Raw genomic sequence first — 6,204 nt, forward strand, 5'->3', positions numbered from 1 at the left:
CCGTCATGCTTTCTGGTGGACTTCCCCCCCCTCATCAGGGTCGCCACTTCGCATTTCCACTTCTCTCGGTCTTTCTTCCTCTGCATTTTCAATGCGACCCAGAGAATCGCTCCCCAACTCCATTTGGTTTTTCCCATCTCCTGCTGAACTCACTTCTCTACTACCCGTGAAAACCCCCCCTTCGCGACCAACAGGATTATTCTCAACTCTTAGCCGTTTCCCATTCGTTGTCAAAGTTTGTTCTTCAGAGGCACGACCGAAGACAAGTCCCCTAACAGGCCTGTTGGATCTTTTCTGCTGCGCTTTAGGCCCATTTACCACACCCTTCGTACCATTCCTACTCGCTTGGGCTTTATTTTCCTTACTTCCCTCCTCTCGGCCCACATGGCCCTGGCCAAAAACCACTTTTTCCCACGCATCACTCCCTTGAATAGGACTCTTTCTTTTCCGAGACTGTATCATTCAAAATTCATTTTCCTTATTTGCACCAGATCCAGTAATATCCTCCGAAGATATCTCCTCAATCTCCAAACTCCCGAATTTATTGGAAACGTCAATATTCACCGAATCTGGCCGAATAATTTCCCTGAGATTACGGCCGAGATTTCCTCCCGATTTTCCTGTCGCAACCACCACCTTGCTCTGTGGCGGCGCTACTCTCCTTCCGTCCCTTTTCACCGCCGTAAAGCCCTCACTTCCCTGCACATGCTCCCTTGGCACTGTCTCATCATTTCGCACTGTTTGCATAGTCACCTCCTTCTCCGATGTGACTTTAGGACAGGAATGAATCAAATGTCCATAAACTCCGCACCCTGAACAAATATTAGTCAGTCCCTCATAGGCGACGAAGTATCTCTCCCCGTTAATGAGGATTGAACCTTTCAATGGCTTCCGTAAATCCACCTCCACACAAATTCTAGCAAACCGAGCCCTTTCAAAATTCAATGTGGTCAAATCAACTTTGATAGGCTTCCCCAACCCTCGTGCAATCCTCAGCATGATCGATTGGTGATAAAAATTCACCGGTATATTTGATAGTCGCACCCATACTGGCGTTGTAACGATATCATTCTTCAGCGGATCAAAATCCGGAGCCCAAGCTTTCACCAACAGATAACTTCCGAATACCCTCCATGGACCTCCGGTCAATGCTGCTAGGTACTCTTCCTCCTTCTCAAAACGCACCATAAAGAATTGCCTCGGGAGATCCATGACATACATAGCCCCACTAGGCTTCCATAGCTCCCTTAGCCTTCGACTTAACACCGCTATTGAAATATGCCTCCCCAATACTTTTACGATCATACAGCGTTTCCACAATCCATTCATAACATCCAGCACCTCCTTCCCAATCGTTATCACTAGCTCCCCATCCTCCCCATCCGGGAAAGCCAAATCCATCCTCGACTCAACAAACTCGTCATCCAATATCGTCTCCGGCGACAACCTCCCCCCCACATTGCTCCCCACTACTTTTTCTGCCCATGAACCTCCCTTATCAGGTGGTTCTCCCAGAGGACTCTCCCTTCCACACATATCCACCATCGTAGCATCCTGCACCAAAATCCTCGAGCCGCCTAAATCGCCCTCCTCCATCTTCCGTGTGACTTAAAAAAATATCCTTGCTTCCTGACACCGTTTCTAGTGAAAGCCAACAAAGCTTCCCGCCAAGGGTACAAGCAGACAATGGTACTACTGCTTCATCTGTGCCAACGAGTGTCTATAGTAGCTCTTTGCCTGGACAGCCTCCATACATTAGTTATCCATCTTATTACAATGATGTTCTACCTCCACCGCCACCAACACCGGCTTTGTCTACTGATCATTCCCAAAGCATGGCCCAAAGCATGGGTTACAACATCCCACAGGCTAGCAATCCTCCTATGTCAACATCTGATCACTCACAAGGTCCAGCCGTCCTAGGAAATGCACCTTGGGCACCTAATCCTCTTATACCACCTTCTGCTGGATATTCGCAGAGCATTGGGAACGTACCATGGGCTCCGAAGCCTCTAATACAGCCACCTGCAGAGAATTCATCCTCTGTTGGAGATTTTGAGTATGAGAAGTTTATGGCTGAGATAAAGTAGCATGTGTTCTGAGGAGAAACTCCTTAGGGGAGAAGGTAAGATATCCTCATTTAATGCTTTTGTTTTGTTCTCTTTAAAGGTATTGAAATGGAATCTTATGACATTAGCATATGATAAAAAAAATTCTTCCTCGAAGTTTTGCTACGATTTTAAAAATATATTTTCCTAACATCATTTTTTAGACACTTGAAGTTGCAGGATAAACAAAGTCGAGCATGTCTGCCTTGTTTCCTTCTTTTTTCTTCATAAAAGTTTTTATTCTTATGTTTCTTTTACGTATTTGTCTGTTTATAGTTTTGTCACATGATAATTAATTGTTGTAGCTCATTAGTCTGGTCACTGTGAGCAATCGCACAGCCTAAAGGAGCACATGTTCTGATATCCGACACTGAAACATAGAATTCCGAAGTTGGATGTTTGAATATTTGTCAATCTAACCTGTATTTTTTTTTCTCACTACTTTTTTAATTCTTTATTTATCAAGTAACTCCTAATGTGTTATCTGTCCCATATAGAATGCATTTGTTTTTAATATTTCCATTTGACAAGATCTAAACTGCTTCTAGCATAGGTTCGTAAAGTTTGTCTCTGTTATTGTATATGGCTCATTAACACAAATCTTTGTTTTCTTCTTACTGTTTAATTTTTTTTTTTTCAGGCGTGATGTTTCTTGGAGCTCTTGTACCATGATTTCCTTACACCTTTCTTGTTGGAAGTTTGGGACTCACATCTTAACCCTTGCTATGCTGTTGTGAAATATGCAAATATTCAGGCTGGGAGCTCCCCAAATTTCATACAGTTGCGCTTGAGAAAGGAGATAAGATTTTTATTCATGTTACTGATAATAATTGCTGCTCTTTTGTAGGACTATATATATATCTCGGGCTCATGTTTTATTTCACAATACTCATATTTACCGGTGACCAGTGTGTTAAATCTGTCTTGAGCTCTCTCATTTACTCACAATTGCTTCTCACAATTGTTTTTATATTTTCCAATTTTGGAGCTTGAAACTTTTGGTGGTATTGTAATGCGAAACATATATATATTGACCTTAAATGTTTGTGGTTTTTAAAATAGTTTTTGGTTTTTGTATTTCCAAAAACCAATTTTTTATCCAATCATGATTTTGGTCAAAGTGATTCTCTAATTTTTAGGAAACTAGATTTTCCATAATTTTATCTTTTACTACGTAAAAACTAGAATCTATTTATTTTGGTTTCCCACATTAATTACCGAGATTATATCTCAAATTTTTACATATTTTGTTTTTTTTTTTATTAATTTTAAACAACATCTCTTTCTATACAAAGAAAATTGCATACATACATTTATCAACCAAATACACGAACACAAAAATCTCATGTTACAAATCAAGCTGATTTTTTGGGTAAGGTTAGTTAATTACTTTATATAGGTTTACCAAATTTTTTACTGTTAGTTTATAGTAATATTAGTTAAATTTGTTAGTTATAACTATTTTATTATATGTATTTGTATTTTAAAAATATAAGAGACGCTTATATGTAATGACACTTTGGGAGTTTAATATTACACTTTTTGGCACATGCGAATAAGATGGCACTTATTTTCAGTTGTTGAAAGGAAAACCCAAATCATTCCCTCGTTCCATTTTCGCTTTAATTATCCGGTTTGTTTTTAGTTACTAAACCGAGCCAAATCGATATACGAAGTTAAAAACAACTCACCGGAGAAGAAAAAAAAGAATTGACGGTGTTAATGGAACGGTGTGAAAATAGATCGGAATCGAGCTGTGTAGCTTGGCTAGTTTATGTGCTTTGTTTAGAGGTATTTTCGTGAGACAGATGTAATGATTTGCAGTCTGGATAGTAAATTGCGGTTTATCTCATTCTTTTCTTATCGATTTCCCGGAGATTCTCTTTCAATTTTTCGGATCTTGGAATGTCGTTTAACTCCGACATCTGCTTTAGGTCGTTCGACTATCCTGGACTCCCTTGGCTAAGTCGATTTGGACAAAGCCGCTTATTCAATAATCTGACCATTACTATATGTACGTGTACATAGTATGAAGTTAAGTGTAATATGTTGAATATGTCTACCGGGTTAATCTGGTGAGGATCAACTCTTATTATGGGTGTATTCATTCCAAACCGGATTGACCTATTAGGCTCTGAGCTGAACAATCTATCCAGAATGTTATTGTGGATACATGTACATCATGGATAAGAATATTGTAAGCCTTAATATGCTATTGTCTTTTCAACAGTTGGGATATAACCAAAAATTTACATGGTCGTCCACATTATGTATAGAAAAATGGTCATATACACATATGGTCAATACATATTACGTAACGTTGTAAACTCCAGCCATTAGACAGTGACATTGTGTTCTTGTCCACGTATATACCGATTGCGATATTGTTTTCAGTTGTTATATATAGAAGGTAGGATATAAGATTCTTTGGTTAACATTTAGAAAACGCCATGACATGGTTAACCATAGGAACTACGATAACATTTTCAGAAAGTGATATGGATAGGTATAGGTGAATAAATTTTGGATTTGTAATAAACAGAAACGTATATAAACTTATAGTAATTTGGAGGAGGAGTAGACTGAATTTCGGATTTGTAATCAACATAAAGTTACCCGTAAGAGTTAGGATGAAGTAAACATTGAAGCATGACACAACAGTACCAATGGTTTGCAATGCATAAACACAAAAATAGGTACATCCGAGTACGACCAGACAAAAAAGAACAAGGAAACAGCGAAGACTTAAGCGCCTCCCAAAAACGGGCTTGCATCTGCCTAAAAAGGATTGGTGCATCGCAAACGGTTATGTCCTATTAAGTGGCACCAACCACATTTGTTTTGGACTATTTTTTTTACTGGATTTGGCTACAATAGGAAAGAGCAAAAGTGATATGCTCAAAGTTTAATCCCTAAGCTACTCTGCAAGAGCACAGATGTGCAGTTATAGTATGTAGGGGTCGAACCACAGAGACAAGAAATCACTCAATAAACCTTATGTAGATAGAGTTACGCTAAGTCGAAATATGCAGAACAAATAACAATGCAACAGAAATAAATAAAGCAGCGATGAAGACAGTTGCAAATTCGATGTGATAAAGGATAGGTCTAGGGTGATTTTCAGGAGATCAATGAATGCAAATCAACTTAACAAGTCAGGGTTCAGTTTAAGCACAGTTCTTGAACTCGAAACACAGAACTATAATTAACCAACTTCCGTTGTGAGAATTATCTAAGTTAAAATCCTAGAATTCCAAATTCCTTTGTAAATCCTACAGATTTAAACCAGCCTTAATGCACAAGTTCGATTTGTTCACAAAGCTCCTAAACCAAATTCCTTTGCGAATAGTTACTTTGCTCAACTCAGGTTCTTTCCAGTTATTCAATTACACTTCCGTGTCAATTAAGCAACCTAAGATCTAAGTTCTAGGTGATCAGTCCAGAATTAGCTTTAAGAACAACCTAAGGTGAAGAACAAATAGATATGAACCCTAACTAGCAAGTTAATCAAACATTCAAAGAAAACCCTAATTAACCCTAAACCTAACAGGTGATCTACTCAGACATGGTTATTGAAACAACAAACATGATGAATGGAAAGCAATAGAATAAATCGAAATAGATAAAGGGGTTCGAAATCTTCTCTCTAAACGAACAGAGTACAGACTTGTCTCCCCAAGCTCAGAAATCGCAAAAGCCGAAAACTCAGAGTATCTCTCTCTCAAAAATCTAAGGTGTACGTAAAAAGGGAATAAAAATCCTATATATATCTCTAAGACACGTTTTGGGCTTCCTTGAAAACGTTTGGGCCCAACTCCTTCTTCAAATAGGAAACAAAATCGCCTTTTCCTTATTTCTCTAACAAGTGTCGCGCGTCACTCTTCATGGTGTCGAGCGTCACCAAAGCACAACATCCATACTTGACGAATTTGATCCTGATTAAGCTCCAAAGTGCTCCAAAGTCTCCAGTTAAGCTCCAAACGTACCTATGACCTGAAAAGACTCCAAAAGACTCGAAAGACACTAAAAAGACTCTATAAATAAGACATATACCATGGTTAAAAACCATAAAAACCATGATATATCAACTCCCCCA

General features: G+C 38.7%; 1 pseudogene; it reads left to right on the forward strand.

Annotated features, from left to right (window-relative positions):
• Positions 1–3,137, forward strand: part of LOC18010495 — a 5,479-nt pseudogene extending 2,342 nt beyond the window's left edge.
• The last annotated feature ends 3,067 nt before the right edge of the window (positions 3,138–6,204 follow it).

This window comes from Eutrema salsugineum, unplaced genomic scaffold (genome assembly GCF_000478725.1).
Source record: "Eutrema salsugineum unplaced genomic scaffold, Eutsalg1_0 scaffold_7, whole genome shotgun sequence".
NCBI lineage: Eukaryota > Viridiplantae > Streptophyta > Magnoliopsida > Brassicales > Brassicaceae > Eutrema > Eutrema salsugineum.